The sequence below is a fragment of the Anolis carolinensis genome, chromosome 5 (assembly GCF_035594765.1).
Source record: "Anolis carolinensis isolate JA03-04 chromosome 5, rAnoCar3.1.pri, whole genome shotgun sequence".
Classification (NCBI taxonomy): Eukaryota; Metazoa; Chordata; class Lepidosauria; order Squamata; family Dactyloidae; genus Anolis; species Anolis carolinensis.
Window position 1 is genome coordinate 159,298,587 of NC_085845.1, and position 27,226 is coordinate 159,325,812.

The window sequence follows — 27,226 nt, forward strand, 5'->3', positions numbered from 1 at the left end:
AACTTGGATAAGTGAGGCTTGGATAAGTGAGACTCTGCTGTATATAATTTGTCCCCAATGTGTCTACTGTAGTCTTCATATCAGTTATTCCATCATAAGTAAACCGGGGTTGCTAGTCCTTAGTACTTTCTGTTTTCATGGATTATTTCTTGGAGAAAATCAAGGGTGTAAGTTCTCCAGTTTTGGTGGGCTTAGCTCCAGGCAAGATGAAATGATGTGAAAATCTTTAGTTCATCTAGTGAGCAGCATCGTACTACAATTTGAAAGACTTAATTGATTTTTGATGCATTTTGTAAAGATTTTGGGTGAGGGGTTACTTATTTACCTTCCTCTGTAGCTTCTTTCCTTCCCAATTCCTGTAGCTCCAAGACCACTTTCTGCTGTACTCTACATCCACTTTCTGACTAGAAGCCAACAGAGTAGATGAAATGTCCCTTAACTCATCTCCCTAAATAGGTGAGAAGAAATCACCCCATGATTTCGCTTTAATCTCTGAACTGCCCCTTTAACCAAGAATTTCTGACAGGAAAATATAATAATAATAATAATAATCATCATCATCATCATCATCATCATCATGTGCCTGGATGCCATCGGGTTCAGTAAAATCGTTGACACCTTTATTGAAAACATGATGGAGCACTGGAAAACTGAACTGTTTGTTGGAAATGAAAGCTATGGACTTGTCAACATCAGAAGAGGAATTTTCCAGGGAGATTCATTGTCCCCCTCTGCTTTTCATTATTGCCATGATCCCTCTGTCAACAATCTTACAAAAAACAAATCTCGGCTATCAAACATCTAAGAAATTTCACAAAATTTCGCATCTGATGTATATGGATGACCTGAAGCTGTATGGGAAAATGGAAACTGAAATCCGGTCTCTGACTAACACTGTCCGAATTTTTAGCACTGATATCAGCATGGAGTTTGGTTTGGACAAATATTTGACAGTGGCATTGAAGAAGATAAAAATCATTGAAAGTGAGGGCATAAATATGCTTAATGGCCAAACAATAAAGTGTCACCAGCCAGAGGCCTATAAATATCTGGGCATATTACAGCTGGACAACATCAAGCATGAACATGTGAAAACTGTGGTCAGCAAAGAATGCACACAAAGGGTCAGAAAAATTCTAAAAAGCAAGCTCAATGGAGGCAACACCATCAAGGCCATAAATACCTGGGCCATACCTGTCATAAGATATACTGCTGGCATCATAAACTGGACACAGGTGGAACTATATATTTTGGATAGAAAAACAAGAAAACTCATGACCATTCATCATTCACTGCACCCTCGCAGTGATGTTGACCGGCTATATCTGCCTAGAAGATCAGTTGGCAGAGGACTCTTACAAGTAAAACAAGCAGTCCAAGAAGAAGAACATGCCCTGGCAGAATATGTCAAGCAAAGTGAAGAACCTGCTTTGATTGAAGTCAAAAATTAGAAACTCCTCAAAGCATAGCAGACAAAAAAGCAATACAAGAAATCCACACTATAAACTAGATCTGACAGCTGGCACAACAAAACATTGCATGGAAAGTTCTTTGACAAAATTGAAGGAAAAGCTGATAAGGAGAAGACCTGGCTATGGCTCACAAATGGGACACTGAAGAAGGAGACAGAAGGCCTGATCCTTGCAGCCCAGGAGCAAGCCATCAGAACAAATGCAATTAAGGCCAAGATCGAAAAATCAGCTGATGACCCAAAATGCAGACTGTGCAAGGAAACCGACGAAACCATTGATCATATCCTCAGCTGCTGTAAGAAAATCGCACAGACAGACTACAAACAGAGGCTCGACTATGTGGTCCAACTGATTCATTGGAACTTATGCCTCAAGTACCACCTCCCAGCTGTAAAGAACTGATGGGATCACAAACCTGCAAAAGTATTGGAAAATGAGCATGCAAAGATACTGTGGGACTACCAAATCCAGACTGACAAAGTTCTGGAACACAACACACCAGACATCACAGTTGTGGAAAAGAAAAAGGTTTGGATCATTGATGTCGCCATCCCAGGTGACAGTCGCATTGACGAAAAACAACAGGAAAAACTCAGCCGCTATCAGGATCTTTTTGTTTAAAGATAAAGTATAAAGAAAGATACACAAAATAAAAATTGGATGTGTATCAATCTATATAATTAACTTTCTATGTGTACAAAACAGACTGGTCATAAGACTAGTGCATGTCCTTCAAGTTACTTCTGAATTTATGGTCACCCCATGAATTTCACAGTGTATTCTTAAACAAGAAATGCTCAGAGGTGGTTTGCTCTTATTTCTTTGAAATATTGCCAACAACACCTGATATTCTTTAGTAGTCTCCCATCCAAGTGCTAACCAACTATTCTTGCTATGCTTCTAAGATCAGATAGGATCTAGTGCCTTCAAGATATTTTGGCCTCTTGAGTGGGGTGCCCAGATCCTAATGAATGTAGTGAAAATGAAGAGTCATGTTAGAGAACTCTGAAATACATTTCATGGCTAAAAATATATTTCCATCTATGCTATTTGAAAGGTATACATTTTCCCCTTAAAAAGCCCAGCATTTTATGGAAAAAATAAATGGATTTTGTGTCTGGAAAAGAAAATGTAATCTAGCAAGTGTTTTGTTGCTGCAGTTTGTCCACTCAACCTTATAGTTCTCATGAAAATTACAACCTACATGCTTGCAGTAATAACCATTCATGGCATACATTATTTTCTACAGCAAATGTCCTTTCTTTCTGGATGTGACATAAAGACTTCCATTTACAAATATTGAATGCCAGATGATTACTGGCTAGAATAGATTTTATTTCTGAAATACCAGACCTTGACAGTTTTCACTAAGACGGCTAATATTAAATCAGGCCTTTTGGACTTGTGGTTTTGCAACCCTGTTAACAATTCCTTGATTGTAGTTTACAAAAGAGGCATTCTAAACTTGCTTACTGTATTAAATGATGAAGGGACTGTATACCTTTTAAAAGGATGATGTTTCAATTGAAATAAATGTCCATAGTAAATTACATTAATACCGCATTTTCTTTCAGACAGAGAGGCTAAAGTGTTGGTACACACAGACCTCCCCAATAGCTATTCCACTCCAGAGCTATAGGTAAATTCCTTCATAGGTAAAACATTGGTTGTCTCCAATTATTTGAGTGGGTACCACACAAACACACAATTCTTTGCATTCATTAGAATATTGTGGGATTTTGGATTTGCATGGAAAGTACAAAGCTCTGAAATTATTAAAAGTTTTTTAGATCATCAGGAAGTCAAATATCAATTTTACTAATCCAATGTATTGTGTTTAGAGTTCTTCAGTGTAATGATGTAGAATTATTAGATGCTTAAAGGGTATAAGGATTATTAGGTTAGCACCAACCCTCTCTGTCTTCCAGAAGCAGTTAAAAACATGGCTATTCTGCTGTCCTTTTGAGTAGACAAGTTTGTTATAACCTGGTCCATATCTACACTGAAACTTGCCTTGCTTACTTTTTAGTTTGATTCCCGTTCAGATTTATCTTCCCTACCTGTTATATCTATTTGTCACGACCCAGGCTGCAGAGCACCAATAACCATACACAGAGGCCAGAATCTATCTAATATCTTTATTGAGGAAATATATAAAGTTAATAAAAGCAAGTGTAGGAAATAGTTCAGAAGTAGATCTTTCAGGAAAGGTCAAAATTAGTCCAGAGAAACAATGTCCAATATGAGATATTAAGGTCCAAAGTTGTAATCCAATAACCGAAACACTCACTTTGCCAAGCAAAGTGAGGGGAGAAGACAAGGTCCTTTAGTCCATGAAACTTAGGCAAGGCAAGGAAATAACTTGATTCTTGGATACAAGGCTTAATTCAAGGCAACAAAGAACAAGGAGCAAAAACAGGATCCGTGGTAAATTCGTGGCGAGGTCAAGGAAGGCAAGGCTGGGTCCGTGAAGCAAAACAAGGTCCTGGGAAGCAAGCAAGGCTGGAAACGGGAGCGTAGTCCACACACAACCTACTCCCGTAGTTGACGAATTGACTCCGCAAGATTCCTACGAGGGCAAAACACCTAAGTAGGGTCTCGGTTTCCCGCCAAGAGCAGATTCTCTGGGGAACCAGAAGCGAAAGCCATTCTCTGGGTCCAGATGCATGACTCCTTAAAGTTTCTCATGGGAAGCAGACTAATCAACCATTTGTTTGGCCGCGATTCTCAGGCTTCTGCGATTAGCCTGTTGAGCTCCTCTCTGTTGTTGACAATAATCACGGCGAGAAAAAGGGGGAGATTTTGGCTCAGGGCTTGTTTGGCAAACTTCTGGAAGGCAGACCTCCTGCAGGTGCAAGGGTTCCAGTTCTGGCTGAGAAAGTTCCAATTCTGACTGAAACGGAGGAAAACCTAAGTTTTCCTCTTCATCTGTCACAACAGCGCTAGGAACGGGACTACATGGCCCATGAGTCATCACACTATTTAATGTCCTATTTGTAATAGACACTCCCTAAATCAGTTTTGATTATCACCCAGATGTTATCCTATATTGAACCTTTAATGCCTGGATGATTAACATTTTAACTATGTCGATTTTAACTATGACTTGTTTAAATTGTTTTTAAATTGTGTTGTCTGATGTCTAAATTGTTATTTTATGATTTTATGTGATTATATTGGGAGGTGGCATACAAAAATAAATTAAAAATAATAATAATAATAATAATCCCCCCCGCAGGTGCCACCTTGACATGGTGGGGGGGCTTAACTGCTCCAATGATGACTGAGGGCTGTGTTGGCGGTAGTGTAACTAGTACTACCGGTAGGTCCAACCAAGCCAGAGAGGCCTCAGCTGAGGAGCAGAACTAAGAGCACCTAACCCATTAGCATTATGGAGAATCAAACCCAAACGAAGTCTATACTGGCTCGGTCGTCGCCCAGGATAAAAAGGACCGCGGTGGGTGCTGCTGATTCTGGACATCCATTGACAAGTGGGCTACGGAATCATCAAAACCCAAATGAACAGTCACAGAAGCGGCAGAAATACACAATGCCAGAAAACCGCACAATTATGAAATGCTACTACAAATCTGAACCTCAAAGGCGTGGCTACCAAAAAAGGATGCATCAGCTATGGAAACAAGAGTACCCTGACTCACAGATAACAGAACCCCAACTGGCTCAAACATCTGATTAGTTTACATGGAAAAATGGCCCAACAATTCAATGAGATGCTGCAGAAAGGAAGTATCAGTGAATGGCTAACAACTGGAAGAACATACCTGATACAAAAGGATCCAGCAAAAGGAGCAGCACCAGGAAACTACAGGCCAATAACGTGTCTGCCCACTATGTTTAAACTACTGACTGGCATCATAGCTGACAGAATTCAAGACTATCTTGAAGAAAAAAACATCTTGCCAGATGAACAGAAAGGCAACAAACGGAAAAGCAGGGGCACAAAAGACCAGTTATTGATTGACAAAATGATTCTGGAGAACTGTAAGAGCCGAAAAGCTAATCTTCACATGACGTGGATTGACTACAAAAAGGCCTTTGACTCACTCCCACACAGCTGGATCATCAAGTGCCTGGACGCCATCGGGATTAGTAAAAACGTTGGCACCTTCATTGAAAACATGATGGAGCACTGGAAAACTGAACTGTTTGTTGGAAATGAAAGTTATGGACTTGTCAACATCAGGAGAGGAATTTTCCAGGGAGACTCATTGTCCCCTCTGCTTTTCATTATTGCCATGATCCCTCTGTCAACAATCTTACAAAAAACAAATCTCGGCTACCAAACATCTAAGAATTCTCACAAAATTTCACATTTGATGTACATGGATGACCTAAAGCTATATGGGAAAACGGAAACTGAAATCCAATCTCTGACCAACACTGTCCGAATTTTTAGCACTGATATCAACATGGAGTTTGGTTTGGACAAATGTTCAACAGTGGCACTGAAGAAGGGAAAAATAATTGAAAGTGAGGGCATCAATATGCCCAATGGCCAAACAATAAAGTGTCACCAGCCAGAGGCCTATAAATATCTGGGCATATTACAGTTGGACAACATCAAGCATGAACATGTGAAGATTGTGGTCAGTAAAGAATACACACAAAGGGTCAGAAAAATTCTCAAAAGCAAGCTCAATGGAGGCAACACCATCAAGGCCATAAACACCTGGGCCATACCTGTCATAAGATATACTGCTGGCATTATAAATTGGACACAGGCGGAACTGGACAATTTGGACAGAAAAACAAGAAAACTCATGACCATTCATCATTCACTGCAGTGATGTTGACCGGCTGTATCTGCCTAGAAGATCAGGGGGCAGAGGACTCTTACAAGTAAAACAAGCAGTCAAAGAAGAAGAACATGCCCTGGCAGAATATGTAAAGCAAAGTGAAGAACCTGCTTTGATTGAAGTCAAAAATCAGAAACTCCTCAAAGCACAGCAGACAAAAAACCAGTACAAGAAAACTGCACTACAAACTAGAGCTGACAGCTGGCACAACAAAACACTGCATGGAAAGTTCCTTGACAAAATTGAAGGAAAAGCTGATAAAGAGAAGACCTGGCTCTGGCTCACGAATGGGACCCTGAAGAAGGAGACAGAAGGCCTGATCCTTGCAGCCCAGGAGCAAGCCATCAGAACAAATGCAATCAAGGCCAAGATCGAAAAATCAGCTGATGACCCAAAGTGCAGACTGTGCAAGGAAACCGATGAAACCATTGATCATATCCTCAGCTGCTGTAAGAAAATTGCACAGACAGACTACAAACAGAGGCACAACTATGTGGCCCAAATGATTCATTGGAACCTATGCCTCAAGTATCACCTCCCTGCAGTTAAGAACTGGTGGGATCACAAACCTGCAAAGGTTGTGGAAAATGAACACGCAAAGATACTGTGGGACTTCCGAATCCAGACTGACAAAGTTCTGGAACACAACACACCAGACATCACAGTTGTGGAAAAGAACAAGGTTTGGATCATTGATGTTGCCATCCCAGGTGACAGTCGCATTGAAGAAAAACAACAGGAAAAACTCAGCCGCTATCAGGACCTCAAGATTGAACTTCAAAGACTCTGGCAGAAACCAGTGCAGGTGGTCCCGGTGGTGATTGGCACACTGGGTGCCGTGCCAAAAGATCTCAGCCGGCATTTGGAAACAATAGACATTGACAAAATTACGATCTGCCAACTGCAAAAGGCCACCTTACTGGGATCTGCACGCATCATCCGAAAATACATCACACAGTCCTAGACACTTGGGAAGTGTTCGACTTGTGATTTTGTGAAACGAAATCCAGCATATCTATCTTGTTTGCTGTGTCATACAACGTCGTTGTGTCAATTATTATTATTATTATTATTATTATTATTATTATTATTTATTCTTAAATAGTCCCTTTCCTGTTGAAAAGCACAGGTTAACTATTCTAGCCTTTCCACATCCCTAATTGTAAACATGGGTTTGACTTTTTATGATTATAGCAGAACATTCTACCAAATCTTGCCTGGATCAAGAAATAGATCTGACCCAAATATTGAAATGTTACTTTGGAATGTTACTCCAGCTCCTGCCAACCTAGCAGTTCGAAAACATGCCAATGTGAGTAGATCAATAGGTACCGCTCTGGTGGGAAGGTAACGGCGCTCCATGCAGTCATGCCGGCCACATGACCTTGGAGGTGTCTATGGACAATGCCGACTCTTTGGCTTAGAAATGGAGATGAGCACCAACCCCCAGAGTCAGACATGACTGGACTTAACATCAGGGGAAAACCTTTACCTTTTTTTTTTTTACTACATATTCCTAGCATTCCTCACCATGGTAATGCTGGCTAAGACCTCTGCAAGTTGTAGTCACATAACATATGGATAGTAACACAATTTTCACCCTAGCTTTCAAATAAAAATCATAATTTGCTCATTGAATGAAGATATGTATTGTAAGTCCTGCCTTGGCTTTTAATGTTGGCATATATGGCATATTGCAAAGGGCTACTGAACATGGTCTTTGTTTTGGTATTCTATATTTTCATGAGGCTTCCATAGCCTGTTCACAATGCTTTTAAACAATTATCCAGTGTCAACTTGAGACTTCTACATCAGATTAGCAACTTAGCTGGCATTGCCTTTTCCTTTTGAGTAGTTGAAACTAGCATTTATTTATATCACACATGTAATTAAGGAGTTGGTTCCTCCTCTTATAAGAGAAGAGGCGATTCTTATAATTATATACAGAAAATAGGTTATAGCTAGAATTTGTGTAGTCATGGCAAAACATGATTAATAATAAAAGAGTTAAAAATAGAATGCTTCCTGACATAGTGAACAGTATAGCCAGCATAGGAAGTCATAAAGAGGTGTTAACTGGACTGCATTATTGTATTTGCATATGTAAATAATCATGATCTAATAAAATGAGGTGGAAGTGTAACCACAGTTTCCCATTAAAAAGTGGATTCATTAAATCAACATTGCTTGTTTACTAGGGGTGCGCATATCTTCATTTTTAATTAGTTTTTCGGATCAAAATAGTTAGATATTAAGAAACAAATTAAGATTCAAAACACTGACTTATGACTTTTGGATGAGTTGTGTAAGTCTCGTAAATGGTTCCAGGTCTCTGTCGTGTGCACCACTTCTCCCCCAAAAGGGCTGGGTTTGGTTCCACCAAAAGGAAGATGGTGAGGCTGGGGTGGAGGAAGAAGCTCTGCTTTTTCCTCAAAGGAGGCAGCAAGGGATGCTGGGGAGGGGTGGGTGGCCAAGGGAGAAGCCCCTCCCCACACACATGGCTGGCCCAGAAAGAGAGGCAGAGACAGCACTCACATTGAGGCTTTAATGCTGGAAGCGAGCAGAATTCTGGGAAATGACCTGACCTGGAGACAATGCAGCACCTGCATTTTAAAAGTAACTTCTCCAACTTAGTGAGAGAAAACCTGTCAGAGTAATTTACGCAGCACAGCAGCAGTTGAATGGAGTCAGTGGAATGGAGAACGAAGAGACATCAGAGACGATGGTAAAACTATATACAAAGTTTTACTGACTTCAGTAATAATCAAGACAAACAGACTTGCAGACAATAGACACAGGACTCTCACTCTAGGCAGAACAGAACAGAACTCTGAACTGAACTGATGTAATCAGTAATGCATACACACTTGTGTCTGGACACTCCCCAGTTCCAGCCACACATCAAGGTCATTACAGCTTCTCAGTAATTAACTCTTTACAGACTATAGTACACTCTGGATGATGCAATCAGTATGCAATACAAACCAAGACACAAATTGCATTTAAACACTATCAATACACAAATCCCACAATAACAAAACCCAGCACTGCTGATCTGGAGGCAATGCAGCACCTCCATTTTAAAAATAACTTCTTCAGCTTGGAAAGGAAAACCCAAGCGTTTTAATGCAGGAAGTGAGCAAAATTCTGGGAAATGTAGTTTAGGCCTTTTGAATTCTCTGCCACAGGAGTCTTTGCCTTCCCAAACTTCATTTCACTGAATTCTACTTACAGTAGAATCTCACTTATCCAACATTCGCTTATCCAACGTTCTGGATTATCCAACACATTTTTTTAGTCAATGTTTTCAATACATCGTATTTTTTGGTGCTATATTCATAAATACAGTAATTACTACGTAGCATTACTGCATATTGAACTACTTTTTCTGTCAAATTTGTTGTATAACATGATGTGTTGGTGCTTAATTTGTAAAATCATAACCTAATTTGATGTGTAATAGGTTTCTCCTCCATCTCTCCTTATTATCCAACATATTCATTTATCCAATGTTCTGCCGGCCCGTTTATGTTGGATAAGTGAGACTCTACTGTAATTCCTTGTGCTGCCTCCTCCTCCTCTTCCTCCTTCTCTGTGTTCATTATCTGAAAGAATTTTGAGATAAAAGAAGGGGATTGTTGGGAGTTGTGCAATTACTTAACGAAAAGAAATGAAGAATTTGTTACATTATAGTTACAAAAGAGATCCCTAACAATATTTTAGAAACACTGTAGAAACGATTCTCCATGCCACCCTAATTTAGTAATGAGTATTGAAACATTTTTTATTGATTGCACAGGCCTATTATTTAAGCAAAATAACTTATCTAGTTTAGATATGTTCAAATGTAACTTAAGGCTATAAACAGATGGCCTTGCCATGCATTAGAATCACTTGCAGCATTCATGACTGTTAATTGACATAATAAGGCATCTAGAAGCAACTGATAGGCAGTTCTGTAATAACATTTTCTTGAACTAGGGGAGAAACCTAGCCATAAGCAATTAGTGGCCTTTAGCCCCCACATTAACACATCTAATGGTGACTGGCAGAGTAATTAGAGGGAAAGTCAACCCAGCAATATAGATTGAGTGATTATGACTATCCGTTAAGATGACCATGAGTGCTTTTAAATTAACTGGAAAGAAATGGCTCTTTGATTACATCATGGAATAGCTACAAAAAATAAGCTACATGAGCTGCACTGATTTTTGTCCTTATCTGATGGGTTGCAGTGTTATGCCCACATCTTGAAAATTTTGGTGTGTGCTTTAAGTAAGCTGTTCTGATTACTAGTCTATAATTGCTCGACTTTTAAATACTCTTAATACAATTTTACACAACTGTTTAGAATTATACTTTACACCTGTGCTTAGTATTGGCATTGTTGTGGAAACAAATGTTTGAATTTTCTTGAATGAAAATGTTGTTTATATGTGAAGATGTTAAATTAACAAATACAAAGTATAATTGGAACAATGTTATTTAATTACAGTTTGATATTCTGGGACAATGGCAAACTTTATGCAAAAGTGCATAGAACATATGGAAACAGACTAACACCAGGGGTCAACTTGAGGGGGAGATGTGTCATGAAAGTTGGATAAAATCCATGGATTCCAATCCAGTTAAAATAATTATTTAATTTCACATGGAAAACAATGGAATGTAGTCATGACTGGATTGTTCTGCTTGCTTCTATAGATCTGTCATGACTCACTGGCTAAACTGAATTTATTGGTTTTAGCATATCAGTGGCTTGACAAATCACTCTAAAATCCCACAGTTATTACTTTGGTTGTGCAATTTATAAGAGGTTTAATAGTAAGATAAAATATTATTCTGATGTGATTATTCTTAGATATGAGTTGATTATATGAGGGTGATATTTATAGTGAGGACAGATGTAGAAAATGCATTCAAAGAAAAAATGCAAAGTCTCACCAAATTATGCTATCAGACATCAGGGAAAATTTATCAGTATAATCTTTATTCAACTGTATGCCCCCCCTAGAGAGGCAGAAAAAGAAGAAATTGAGCACACACAATCCAGAATTTCTTCTTAAACATTTCTAGTTGAAATGCAAAAATAGGAAAGAGAACAGTATCAAAGATTGTAGGAAGATTTGGCCTAGGATTAAGCAAAGAAGCAGCAGAGTAACTGATTGAATTTGATGAGGCCAACAGTGTTTCCTTATCTAGATCCATTTCAATCTGGCTATGGAACAGAGACAGATTTGTTTGCCTTGATGGATGATCTACACAGTACTGGACAGGAAGAGTGTGTCTCTATTGGTTCTCTTGGACCTCTTGGCAGCTTTTGATACCATCGACTATGGGATAATTCTTGGCCATCTCTCTGGAATAGGATTTATAGGCTAAGCACTGTTTTACAGTGTCTCAATTCCTTCCTAGAGGGGCATACCCAGAAGGTGGTGCTGAGGGCATTTGTTTGAACCTCTGGCCATTGACCTGTGGGTTCTGTTTTGTCCCCCATGCTGTAACATATACATGAAACCGCTGGAAGAGGTCATCTGAAGTTTTGGACTGCGGTGCCATCTATATGCAGATGACATCCAACTTTATTACTCCTTCCCACCGAAAGCCAAGGAATCTATCCTAACCCTAATTCCATGTATCTGTCATTAGTAATGAAGATGAGGATGAACAAATTGAAACTTAATCCAGACAAGACAGAGGTGCACCTGGTCAGTAAGAAGGCAGATTAGGGAATGGGGATCCAGCCTGTGCTGGATGGGGTTAAGCACCCACTGCAGTTTGGGGCCACCCTGGATTCAGCATTGAACCTGAAGGTGTGAACTCTGTGGTGACCTGGAAGGCCTTTGCATACTTAAAACTTGTGCAGCAACTGTGCCCGTTCCTTGAGATGCCAGATTGGACTAAGGTGGCACATGCCTCAGTTACATCCCATCTAGATTACTGTAACACACTCTATGTGGAGCTGCCTTTCAAGAGTGTTCAAAACTGTTCAGACAAAATATGGAGATACAGAAAGTTTTCTAAGTGGCAATCGTTTAACAAGTATGCTGAACAGAACATATCATATGTAAAGCAGGATTATATTCAGAGGAAGGAACAGTGAAAATTGGAGAAAAAAACCCCATCAGTTTACGATGTATAGATTGCACCATACTACTAGCAGAAAATAGTAAAGACATGTAACAATTAATGAAGAAAGTCAAGGACAAAAGTGCAAAGGCAGATTATAGTTGAACATTAAGTAAACAAAAATAATGACCACAGACGATTTACCCAACTTCAGAGGAAATAATAAAAAAAACATTAAAATACAGTTATACCTCGAATTAAGACTTTAATTCATTCTGTGACAGTGCTCTTAATTCAAAACACTTATCTCAAAGCAAATTTTCCCATTGAAATGCTATTAATCCATTTTGCCCCCGAACCTCCCCCTCATTTTTGTTATGTTTTTAAATAAGCAAATGTGCTTTATAAATAACAAATAATGTATAAATGCATATTCACATGGATGGAACAATAAAAAGGAAAGATCAGCTTTAAAATGATAGAAGCACAAAATTGTGGCATGGAAGCACATAGTACAAAGAGAAGAGGCAGAAGCATCATTTTCTTCATACTCTACCCATTCTTGCCTCTCTCCTTCCCTCACTTGTTCTCCCTCCCTCTTTCTCCTCATGAAACCAAACATACCAGGAATAAAAACCACACAAAATGAACTAACCCAAAGTTCCTCAAAGCACACAAGAGCAACGTGAACAGCGAACTCCCAAAACAGACAAGGGCACAAGGCATGGAGGCTGCTCCCTTGAAGCCCTAAAGCTCTGTACTCTCCTGCTAGCACTCCCTCTGGTGCTAGCTCTTAATTAAAAATGCTGCACATACATCAAAGTGAAACCCGGGCTGAGTGATGGTTCTTAACTCAAAACACTGTTAAGTTGGGACTCTCTTCAGTTGAGGTTCCACTGAAGTTCAAAATTGTCCATACCTTAATCAGAATAAAGAAACGGTAATCAAGAAATTAGGGGAAGGCTAGGGCTTCAAAGGGTTATGAAGGAACTAGATAACATCCTAAAGTGTAAAGATATATTATTGAATACTAAAGTAAGGATTGTCCATGTCATTGTATATCCCTATTTCTGTCTATAACAGTGGAAGATGGACAGTGAAAAAGCTGATAGGAAGAGGATCCATTCATGTAAAAAGTGTTATTGAACAAGAGTTCTACAGATACTTTGATCTGCTAAAAAGGCAAGTAATTGTGTCTTAAAGCAAATCAAGTTTGAACTTCGCCTAGAAGCCAAGATGACTAAACTGAGATTACCATACTTTGGTCATATCACAAGGAGACATGATTCACTAGAAAAGACAATGATGTAAGGTAGAAGGCAGTAGGAAAAGAGAAAGACTACATAACAGATAGAGACAATTAAAGAAGCCACATCTCTGAATCTGCAAGACTTGACCAGGGCTGTTGATGAACGGGTGACTTGGAGGTTTTTCATTCACGAGGTCACTAAAAGTTGAAGTCAATGTAACAACAGTCCACAACACAACATAGGTGGTCATCTCATCTTGAGGCTAGGGATCTTTCTCTTTTCATCCCAGAGCCATGGAGGTCATTTGCAAGGTGTTCATTAAGTCTGAAATTGTGAACAATACTTGCTGCTGCCATCATTTTTTTATTTTACTGCCACAGTGAGGTAGTTAAAATTTGTTTTGGTTCCTGGTAGCTAAGAAACACTGTCCTTTTGGGCCAGGAATAATTTAACAAGCTTGCATTCTTTTTTACCTGAGTGTATATTGAACTTCAGTGAAGTTGGAGAAGGACTTAAGAGTCACAAGGAGGGAAAGACAGCAAATTTAATCCAGTATAGTCTTCCAAGAATTTTGTTAGTCTGGCTAAAGAGTCATTCCTTATATTTAGTTTCTACAGGATTTATTTTCATTAAAAAGCTGTTCCAAAGATATATGGACAAATTAACCAGAAGCCAGACCTCATAATAAATAGATGACAGTGGAGTGAGATATTAGGTTGAAGGCTTGAGGGGGTAGAGGAAAAATTAGAATACAGACCAGATAACTAATTGTTTTCAGAATAAAATTTTGTTATTTTGCTTCTAATGTTTATTTATTCCCATAAAGAAGAAAAATCAATGCTACATATATTAAAATGTTCCTCAGTGATTAATAAACCGCCTAGAGTAGGATGCTATCTCAACCACTCAGGGCAGAAGGTTTGGCAGACCTGACTATAGAGTATTATGATAATACAGCCCTATGAATTAGTTTTTGTTATGAATTACAAAAAATGAAAGAAAAAACATTGTTAATGATACATGTGAAGAGTAATTAGGAAAATGCAAGTTATAGTTTGCTCTGAATGTATTACCTTCTTTACTATAGTCTTTTAATTATAGAACAGTTTTGTTAACAGAATGTCATTTATTCTAGATACCTATCCCCTCTTGCAGGCACTGTTAAAGGATTAGTAATTTTTTCCCTTTGAGACTAATTTTCTAAGTCAACTTTCCAGAAAACAAGCCTAATTGAACTTCCATCATAGTAACATTCCTTAGAATCAAACAAAATAATTTCTGTTGTTATTGGCCAAATGAACTAGCTATAATATAACAGCTGGAATTGTTATTTGTTAAATAACAGAAAAATTGCTCTTCAGAAGACTTCATGACTGTTCATTTGGAAGATAGTAGTATCCAGAATTCAAGCTAATGATCCCAGATTGAGAGCCAACATTTTATTTAATGGTCCTGGATTTCAATGAATCTGCATTGATTTGGCTTTTAAGCCCAGTCACTTGCAAACTGAACTTTGTGCTACTATATGAAGAAAATTTAAAATATATCCTGATATAAAAAGTAGGGAAGACCTAAAAATTAATTAATGAAAAAGCAAATCATTTTTATATGAGTGGTCAGACAGCATAATTTGCCACTGGTACCAGAAAAATTAACGAGATGTATTTTTGTGGGTAGTTTGTCAAATTATATTAATAGTTCTACAAAAATTATTGCTTCATGCTCCTTAAATAATGTTATGCTGTCTCATAAGAAAGAAATATATAGTTTAGAAATATACCATTTCTAAATCATGATGTATTATGGAATGTTACCATGGTGAATTTTTTTAGAGTCTGTTACCTGATTGAACTTTTTTTAAAAAATCAGTCCAGATCAGCTTGTCTCTGGGTAAGAACGGTGGTGTCAAATTCTGTCAGTACAGAGGTCATAAATTCCTAAATATTTCATTGAGAAGTGGTGATAATCCACTTGGTAAAAACAAAGGAATGCAAGTACAGGTTGTGCATAATGCATATATAATAGAAAGTGGTAGTATAGTTTTGGTGTTCTGAACAGCTAAATTTTCATCCATGGACCATTATAAAAACCACAGTTATGAATTTTTAATCTCCAAGTATGGAGATATAGTGCAACCAATTATAACATCAGAGTTGTACAGAGATCTTAGGATGGGCTAATTGTCTTAATGGCAATGACACCGTGATTTAGCAGTTGCCATTGTGTGAGCAATAAAAGGTCACAGATTTCTTTTTGGAACACAGCTGGCTGGAAGAAGGCTGCATTGCTTATAAAGAAGCGGCAAACTCTTCACGTTAAATGGTGTATGACCAAACAAGCTGCATTCATTCATTTGCCTTCCAAGACAGCTGGAAGTTGAATCCAGAGACAGCTAATTGCCCTGGGGACCTTTTTTGGCAAGTAGCCCATTGGTACTCTTCAAGCATGGAGTAGCATCACACAGAAAGCTTCAAAGCATATGTGCTGCTGCTGTCATTGAATGCCACTACTGAGAAATTTTCCCTTTGCTTTTGAAAATGTCAGTGGCCTGGAGAAGCAAAAGATATACTGGTTCCCAATACAAAACCTCTCCATGAAACCAGTTCTATTTAATTTATAGATAAAAGAAACTAGCCATATTTTCACCAGTGTCCATCTTTTCCAATAATTGAACTAATGAATGACAATAAATTTGATCAGCTTTATATCTTTGTATCTTAAATCTGCTTTCCCACAATTGTTTAAAGAAGATCTATTATGTAGTATTCACAAAAATCTTTGAATAGCTTATCTGCTCAACATAATAATTGTTTGATTCTTAAAGACTTAGACTATCTTGCAGGTTTCTACAAGATAATATAGCACATACAACTGGAGAAACAGCTAAAAAGTTCCAGAAAGCTCTAACATAGTTTTATTCCAACATACTTTATTTAATTGAATATAACATGCCATTGATTACAATGTACACCTCAATTTTGAAGATGCACATTGCAAAGAAACGATTTGTTCTCAAATGTAATGCATGATTTCTCCTTGCCTGGCGGCTGTTCTACTGCCAGTCCCAGAGCAAGCAACAGGCAAGGGAAAGCTATCAGTCCCTCTATCGGGCTGTGCAGTGGCTTCCCAAGTAAGGCCTCATTCAGGCACCCATCAAAACTGAGGGGAGGTTTTGAAGGCCTCATGAATGAGGCCAATTGGGAAGCCAGCCTCTCCTTCAGGCTGGGGCTGTTGAGTTTTCCAGCCTCAACCTGATGGAGGTGAGCAGGTGAATTTATGCCCACAACTCTAAAGTGTCATCTATTCTAATGTGCATTTCACTTTTGGCCTTGTAATTAGATTTGAGTAAATATGGTAATAGCTATTTAATATTATCCAGTGTTCCCTTACTACTTTGCGGTTCACTTTTCGCTCCCTTGCTGTTCCGCGGGGTTGTTTTTTTGTGTGGTCCAAGGCACTCTCAGAATGCCTTGGACCTTAATGCTATCCAATCAAAAGTGGTATCAATCAAACTGTCCAATTAAACAACACAAAGCAACTCACGGAGGACTAGGTCGCGGTGGCACCTGCCTTTCGCACATGCGCTCTCTCCCCGCCCCTCTTCCTGGAAATCTTCGTTGGCTCCCTGGGAGTTGTAGGTTTACAGCCTTCTCTGCCAAATTGCTGCTTGCCTCACCAAACTAAAACAACTACAGTGCAAAATGGGCTTGTGAAGGAGAGAAAGGCCACCTAACTACTAAAATAAGGTATAAATATTAAAATAAATATAGTGTCCCTACTTCGCAGATTTTCACTTATTGTGGGTGGTCCTGGAACGTAACCCCCATGATAAGTGAGGGAACACTGTATTGTGAGTTGGCCATTGTATGCATTTGTTTTCAAAAACAGGAGGTTAATCTTGTGTATATGAATAAACAAGTTTATTTTGACTTTGTTATCATGGAGTGTAAAGCATTTGATACCATTTAGTTTTGACTTTCTGTATATCAGATTGAACAAGTGGCTTTAGAGATGCAAGCCATTTTCCCTAGTGCCCACAGATCCTCAACTTTACACTTTACCCCTAAATAAAGAAGGCATCTCAGAGTCTTTGTTTCATAACATGAACTACCCTTTTGTGTTCATAATGGTTTCTGATCCTTTGAATTTTGGGGTTTTTGTTTCAAATATTATTTAAAATTTTCTTGTTATGGAAATAAAATGCTGATCTCTCCAAAGCCTTGGGAAAAGCTTAACCCAAGCACTTCCTATCTCATTCTTTTAACTTAGAATGGTGGTGATTGATCCTAGGGATGTGTGCATCCATTGATTACACCTAAGAAAAAAAATTGGGCATTATATTCTGGAATTATAATTTATAATAATGGGAACGAAATCTCTCCAGGGGTTATACATTGTTTCAATTGCATTTCAGCACGAGACCTTGTTTGAAGGACATTGAATTAAAGCCACTAGTTCTGATGAGAAGAAATAGGACTTAAATCAAATTTTATGTATAACAGGATCGATACATTGTTTAAATGCCTTAATGTTTAATGTTTTAATATTTATGGTATTTTTGATTATTTATATAGTTTTAATGAGTTAATTTATGGTTACATGTGATTGCTTTTAGACTTGTAATGTTTCTTTTATATAGATGTGAGGCATTGAATCATTGCCTTTTACTATGTTGTGAACTGCTTTAAGTCATCCTAGGAGTGAGAAAAGTGGTCTATAAATAATAAATCAATCAATATGTACATTATGTGGATTCAATGTTCTATCACAGTTTGACAAATAATGGGTTTGTTGCATTGTTCATGGTGCATGATCCCTCATTCATCCCCTCCCCTGCATTAAGAGCCAATTTGAGACAACAATGATCACAATTGCCTCCAATGTCCCCATAGTCTTGGAACCCATCAGATCAAACCAAGACTCTGTGCTTTAGGCCAGCATTGCAGTCTGAATTTTATGGAGCAATGAGATTTGTAACTTGTGCTAAAGCTCTTTTGGATGCTTCTTCAACTGCAGTAACATAAACCTCTGTTTATATATAAAGAACTATATCAGCTCCCTTACCACCAAGATGCCTGTGACTTTTAAGGGGTTCTCTTCTACAAAATGACTGTGTGAACATAAAAAGGTAGAAAAGAAGAGATTGCTGTGACCATCTTTATTAAAATGTGGTGTTCTGCAACTGATTAACCCAGTACTGGCCTCTTTTTGCTCATTTGGTGCTTCAGGCAATGATGTTAAGAAGAAAAGAACCTACAGTAATTGATCTGGAAAATATTCAGAGATGGCCTTATCTAAAACATATCTCCAAGACACCCTTAATTTAATATTTTCACAAAAACTTTCTCATTACTTTTGGAAAAATGTATATGTCAACTGTGATGATGAAAACAGATTCATTAAAATAATTATCTCATTCAATCTATGGTGTGTACTACCTGATTGTAGGGCTCTCATGGCAGCCTTATGTTGACAATTCATTTTCTGTACTGTATTTTAAATTGTAGAAGGTTTTAGTATTCATTTAATGTCTATTGAGTTTTGTTCCTTATCACTATGTGGATAATATATAAAAATAGCATGTTTCATTTATCTGGAAAGACGTACATTTTAGGGGACATTTCTTTTATTTATTTATTTATTTATTTATTTACTTGCTTCATATCCTGCCCTCTCTCCCTCACTGAGGGACTCAGAGCGGCTAACACTCGGAAGTAATTTGATGCCATTCAAACATAGCGCAATACTCATAGAAAATACATAAAAATTTGAAAACACAAAAAAACATGATAAACAGTAGTAAGACAATATTAAATTCAATTATATTAAAAGCCAGTTCCATCTCATTGCCATAGTCGAATCTAATGTCAATTTTACATGGTTACCCATTGTCTTCCCCAAAACTTTCTTTCAGAGGAAAGTTTTTGCTTGCTTTCTGAAGGATAGCAGGTATAGGAGGGAGCCATTCTGATGTCTTTAGGGAGGGCATTCCAGAGCCGGGGAGTCACCGCCAAGAAGGCCCTTTCTTTTTCCTGCCGATAATCACCTCTATGGTAGCCTCCCGGCTTTGAGAGCCCCCCTCCCCTTCTATACAGTGCATACCTCCCTTTTCTCATAAGTGCCATGTGCAAAATGCAATTAGGTATTCTGCCTAGATAATAACTGCACCAAATTGCGCTTAGTCCTTTAGCCTAATGCAATGGAAAGACCGACAGTCGCTGAGCCACCCCTTTATAGATGTTCTATAATAATACAATTTAATTCTATGTTTGTGAGCCCACATCTGCCCACCACCCTCTTAAAGGGCCAATATTGGAAAATAGACCTCTCCTAATATTGCAAATATGCAATATTAAAGTGGTGATATGCAGATGAAAATATACTAATTTTCTTCAGACTATTTTTGATCAATAACATGGCACTCCTATGGGGAAGCAGTGCTAACTGCAAGTCTTTTTAAAATTGAGATCACAATGAAGAGTCTTAATGTTCTTAAGGTAATGACAGTGGATCAACCAATACTAACGGGGGCAATGACAACAGATCTTGCCATGGCCAGCTGCAGTCTCTGGCCTTGCGAAGGCTTAGTGACATCCAGAAAATCCTGAACCAAAATTGGAAACATCACTGCCAAAGAAAGCAACCAAGTGGCACTGGTGGCACAACTCCCCAAGTATAGCACACAAGATGGAATTAATGCTAATACGGAGATGGTTCAATGGCACCGATAAGGAGGCGACCCAGCAGCTGACATGTCATCCCAGAGGTCCCAGCACTGCAGACTCGATGACCCACACAACGGGGAAAAAACAGGTCCTTTGATCCCAATGCCGTAGTCTCGATGCTCCATGTGGCGGGGTGAATTAAATATATTGGTTTCTGCTTTTGTATGTTTCACAAGTGCACATAGATCTGTGTCTGGGAGAATGCTTTTTTTGTGAAACATTCAACTGTTCATTCCCTGTTAAATTTGGATCCTTAATATTCTTATTTTACTTTGAATTAGCTATCACCTCACACATCTGCTTAATAATACGATCATTGGAATCATTGAACAGGAGAGGTCAGTGAGTGCACTGAGAAGTCATCGAGCCTGTGGGGTTTTTGAGAAGTACTAGGCATGTGCGTTCCAAGAAAAAAATGGTTCAATACTTGCTTCGCAAGTAGGGGGTGCTGGTGCTTCATTTCTAAAGTCATTTCCAAATTTTGAAGTAAAAGAATTTGAAACTTTCCAAAACTCCCAAATCTTCATATGTACCTCGTTAATGGCGGATGCGCATGTGCATGAAGTGAAACATTATTGTCAATGGGGAAAATTGAGGGGCTTCTCTCTCCCTCATTTTTTGAGCTATCCTAATGAAATTTGCTACAGTGGTAGAGCACATTTACCACTGTTAGCTCACCAAATCTAAGAATGTTTGACTTATCCTCAGATTTTGGTGAATTTTCAAAGTTTTTATTAAAAAAACATTTTTAATAATAACAAAAATCTGTTCCTGGTTTGGAAGTGTTATTTCTTGTTTCATCAGGTTGTCTTTACTTAGAAAGTAATTGTTCTACTTCAGAAACTTTGTTTTTGTGGCTGAAACTTTGTTAAACTGGTGGAGAGAGACTCAACAAACCATAATGTGCTATTTTCTATAGGACGATGTCCCTTGCGCAAAGACAAAGTTTTGGCAGTGTAATCAAGTTGTTCCATGTTTTTATGACAACCAATTAGGAAATGACATTTATCAACCAGGAACAGAAATCATAGCACACCATCAAATCACTCATAACAGGTGGCCATCAGCCTCTGAATAAGAAAATCTGTTCCTGGTTTGAAATTGTTATTTCCTGTTTCATTGGGTTTTCTGGGCTGAGAGTGTGTGACTTGCCCAAGATCACCCAGTGGGTTTCCATGGCTGAGTGGGGAATCAAGCCACAATTGTAGTCCAATTTTCAAACCAGTACACTACACCATACTGTCTCAAAACTGCCCATTGCTAGCTAGGAGATGCTCCAATGCTATATCCTGGAGTGAAATGTTCTCCTGGAGTGTTTTCACTCCTGAATATAGCATCAAAAAGGAGGAGGAAGAGAAGGGGCCCTTTTGTAAGAGTGTGCCTCCCTGTGCACAAAATGTGGAGTGAGGAATGGGTGGAAGGAAAAGAGGGAGGAAAGGGTGCGCTGTTTGCTGCTGCTGTTGTAACCAACCCGGGGCTGACTACCTGCTCTCAGAGGGCCCTCTCCTTGTCCAGCTCCCTCTGCAGCCTCTCTGCCTGGGCTTCAGCGGCGTCCGCTTGCTCCTGAAGGCTCTGGATCTTGTGGCACACTGCCTCCAAGGATCTCAGACCCACTGCCATCAAGGAGGCAAGGAAGGAAGGAGGGAAGGAAAGAGGGAAGGAAGAAAGGAAGGAAGGAGGAGGAGGAGGAGAAAAAGGAGAGAAAGGAAGCCACAGAAGTTTCCCTTGGCTTCCTTTTCTCTCTCCCTCTTTTGCACAAAATTCTCCAAAGCTTTGCAAATAAAACCCCACAGCTCCCAATCCAGATTCTCCTCCTCCTCCTCACTCTCGAAGCAGCTCAATCTGAATCAAGCACCAGCTTTCCCGATTCCGATTAATTTGCCCATGCCTAAGAAGTGCCATTCCCTCTTGCTGATATGCATTTAAGAGAACTACATATGAGGTTTGAAATGTCTTTTCTGTTATCATCCATACATCTTCCACAACTACAACTCCCACATTTCCCCATAAGTCATTAGATGCGTTGCTTCTTTATATTCCTGTCTACATAATTAAAAAGGGTCTACATAATTATGTCTACATAATTAAAACCCAGCTGGTACACAATGTTATATCTTGTGTTCCAGAATGGCTGACTTTCAGTTTTGGTATATGTAAACTGGGTATACCAAACCAGTTTTGGTTTGGTATACCCAGGGAACACATGTCTCAAAATTCCTGCCACCACCACAGTTTTTGCACTGTCCAATTTGGATCATAGATGTCATCATACAGTCTATATACACTGCCTTTTTCCCTACCTCCTTCTATTTCTTTCTAACACAAACATATACACCACTATTACTACTTCACCACATGCAACCCATGATGACATAGGGCATTGAGTGATAATACATCTATTTCTTCTAGAAGAAGAGCTATATGTGGTAGTTGCACTCCACTGGGAATAAAAACAACTTTGCTCAGTTTTTTTCTCCTAACTTAACAGTAGAACTTAAATAGTGGCAATTATAAATCATTGCTCCCTCCAGTCTATTTTATCAGGATAGTCACTAACAAGTTTAGTGCATGTTCTGGACTGAGCAAACAGACTTCTTTAGAAAATTAGAAGGGGCCCGGGCTACTAACTAGAAAAAAAATGCAAAATAGAAATATCGCTAGTGGCTATCCTTTAAGATACAGCAATCACATGATGGTGTTATAGGAAATTTTGATGAGGCAAGTGATTTCTTAACATTGAGATGTAATTTTGGAGACAGTATTCAGGAAAAGAAGGAAAAGAACCACATCTAGTTCTAATGTATAGAATAGCAAAGATTAAGGAATACTCTTTAAAACAGCTGTACATGTGTTAGGTGTCACAATTTTCACCCCAGATGAATGTATTTATTTATTTATTTACTACCTTAGCATTCTTCCAAATTAATATTATGCTTATATATACACTTATGACTTTTAATTCTCAGTTGGCTCTTTCTTACCATAGCTAGGGAAAAGAGAAGGTTTCTCTGCAAAGGCACTGAATATTTTGTCTGCATACTTTAACAGTGTCAGTCATGATGTCATTCTGTTTCCCCTCTACTTCTATTCTCTTTGTGTACCTTGAGGCATTGGTACCACCTGCTTAACTATCTCCAGAAGTATTACTTCAAAATGACAAAAATGTAGAACAGATGCACAGAAGAAAGAAACATCAGTTTTGGATGTCTTTATTATTGGGCAGCCATTTCACACTCCCAAGCACATCACCTCTCGGTCATATGGTGAACAGATGTGGTTTGATCACTTCTATTCAGTGTTTTCCCTGCCTTATTTCTCCCCATTGGGAACCTTCTGAGGTTTCTCCTATTTTTATTTGCCTATAACCACACATACTGAATTTATCAGTAGCATCTTTGAAATTGTTTTGAAAAAATCCACTCCTCTGAAATGTGTTGTTGATTAAAGGCTGGAATAAACATTGAACAAACAGGACAAACATACGTAGAGACATAATAGATTTAGCGTACCTGAGGAGTGATTCATTCCAAAGAAAATTCTTAAATTGTGGGTTGTGAGAAGAAAGAAAATAGTATCTTTCTCCCCATCCACCCACTGTTGGTGTTTGCTAATCTGAGAATAGATGTGCTGCAAGCTACACTGGGTTATATTTATAAGTAAAATACACAGCATCATGACATGTGAGACATTTCAGAAAGTGTGACTTGATTTTGCATGGAATGCACAATATTTATTCCATACACAACACTTTTACTACTGCAGTATAACCATTTTAAAGGACAGTGTTCTGGAAAATGTTCTCTAACAATTTGCAGTGGAGTTTAAAGGCTTATCTATGCTGATCAAAGAACCTGCATTGACTGCAAATGCACCCGAAGATGCACATTAACATACAGTAAGTATCCCCAGCTTTTCTCCCTCCCTCCCTCTAATTGGAATTTGGCCCTCTTTTGGCAAAGTTGTGGGATATTCTGGAGTTTGCTGTGGCAGTCTGGATAGTTGGATTGGATCTGTTTTGAACTGATACCCTGTCCAGACAAACACTGCTGCCCTCACCCTTCCCTGCACAGCACTGGCTCATCTTGATGTCACCATTGCTGCCAGCCAAGAAGCTCCATCCAAGTACTTGGCTATTGAGGTCACATCTGCTATCATAAAAACAGGGCACCTGCACATCAGTAAACATTCCTCACTTGCCTTGCAAACAATTTTTTTTGTCCGGAAGGTAGAAGAGGCAACAAGGAGATCTACTATTCTGGATCAGATCCTAACCAACACTGAAGATCTGGTCAATGGGCTGGAAGTGGTGGGATCTTTACCTAGGAATGACCATATGCTTCTGGAGTTTGTGGTACAAAGGAAGGCGGAAACTATGAGAAGTCAAATATGCATTCTAGACTTTAGGAAAGCTGACTTCAGGAAGTTTAAGGAAATACTGAGAGTGATTCCATTGACAGGAATACTAAAAGTGAATGGAGTTAATGATGGATAGGAGTTTTTTAAAAGTGATACAATGAAGGCACAATCGCAAACAGTGCCAGCAAGGAGAAAAAAAAAATAGGAGAAATGTAAAACAATCAGAATGGATGTCCAAAGAACTTTTAACCGAGTTAAGATTTAAAAGGGACATACACGAGAAATGGAAAAGGGGGGAAAATCACCAAAGAGGAATTCAAACAAATAACCAACATATGTAGAGAAAAGGTACATAAGGCTAAGGCACAAAATGAACTCAGACTTGCCAGAGAGATTAAAACCAATAAAAAAGTTCTTTAGTTATGTTAGAAAAAGGGAAAAAAAGGAAACGGTAGGGCCTCTGCATAGAGAAGGTGGTGAAATGCTAACAGGGGATAGGGAAAAGGTAGAGCTGCTCAACACCTTCTTTGCCTCAGGCTTCTTCCAAAAAGAGACTAGCGAGCAACCTGAGCAAGATAATAAGGGAAATGCAATACAAAATAAGTAAAGAAATAGTCCAGGAATACCTAGCTACTCTAAATGAATTCAAGTTTCCAGGGCCAGATGAACTACACCCAAGAGTATTGAAGGAAATAGCAGAAGTTGTTTCAGAACCACTGGCAATAATCTTTGAGAATTCTTGGAGAACAAGAGAAGTTCCAGCAGACTGGAGGAGGGCAAATGTTGTCCCTATCATCAAGAAGGGAAACAAAGAGAACCCTAACAATTACTATCAAGTCAGCTTGACATCAATACCAAAAATTAGGGGGGAAAATCACTTAGAAAGGAATGCTATGATTACACGGATTCCACAAAAACAAAAACATGCCAGATTAATCTTATATCTTTTTTTGATATATCTCTCCATTTAGGGATTTCTTCCCAGTCTAGCATAGAAATTTACTTACTAGAAGTATCAGTCAGCTCTCCTCTTTGCAGGTTCAACAATGTATTGGAACTCTGGCTAGCTGCTGCTATGGAGGGACAAATCTCCCCCTATCCTAATTGGGGCTTTCTGATGCTGAGCAGAATTCTGGAAAATGTAGTTTCGGACAGGGCCTTTTGAATTCCCTGGCATAGGGCTCCTCAGCTTCCCAAACTCTGTTCTTCTTTCCCAGAATTCTGTGCTGTCTCAGACTCTTTCTCAGCAAACTCTGCTTTTTACTTTCAGCTTCCCTCTCCTAATAGCAAGATGCCATTAATTTTAAAAGGAAAGGCTTGACTTTGCTTGCTTCCACTAAAAGTGAAACTGACTTTGGGAGGCTTCCAAGATTTACAAAATTCAAACAAAAATGTATTAAATTTTGATTTTTATGTTTTTGGCACATGCCATGCCTGTGTGTCAGATATTGTGTCATAAGTACAAATTTAATAAGTACAAATGTTGACTTAGAACAACTAACGAAAAAATTTCACACTACTAAACAGCAGATGGATTGTGATGGCCAGGCACTTGAATGAAGCCCCTTGGTTGGCTAGGAACAGTGATGATATAGAGTGAGGGAACAGTCCAGCAGTGCTGATGCAGTCCTGCCTATCTGGACATCGGCCCTAGATTCAGTACATTTGTGGTAAATCCAGGGCTGCTCTGAGCCAAATTTGCATTAGACTAACCTATTGTTGACAAGCCCTCAGTCTGACTTGCTGAGACACATATGAACTGTATCTGCAATTGTCCATCCCATGTAACTCCCTTGGAGACATTTAGTATGGTCTCTACCTGTAACTTCAGAGCCCTATTTCTTCTTTGGTATAACTCCTTCCAAGGTTCTCTATCTTGTTGTGATGACAGAAGAAACAGATGGTTCAAATTAATAATTATAGGTTTCTTTAGGTTACCTTGAGATCCCTTCATAGTTTATTGTTGGTTGCTTTTTGAAAATAAGGTAAAGGTTTTCCCTGACGTTTAGTCCAGTCATGTCTGACTCTGGGGGTTGGTGCTCATCTCCATTTCTAAGCCAAAGAGCCGGCATTGTCCGTAGACACCTCCAAGGTCATGTGGCCGGCATGACTGCATGGAGCACCATTATTTTTTTAAAAAAACTTGAATTAAAAAACATGCAAATGTATGCATCAATCTACTCTGTCTCAAGGGGAAGAAAGAAGCGACAAAAATTATTTGAAGACAAGGAAAGTGCCAGGTGAATACAGTTCTGTCATTTATATCTGAATCAGCCATTTGGGGAAATCAACAATAAATTCCAGGTATTTATTTGACACTATTGTAGCAGTAGTAACTTGCTAGTAACAAGTGACAAGGGTGAGTTACCTTTCTGAAGTGTAACAATGATATGTTGACTGATCAGGGTAATGAGTAAAGTAACTTGTGCCTTTCTGAAAGTTCCTTTGACATTTAAAGTGCCAATTCCTTTAATATTCCACGTTCTGAGAAAAACTTTTCAGCAATTAACACCTAATAAGACAGATATGTCCAACTA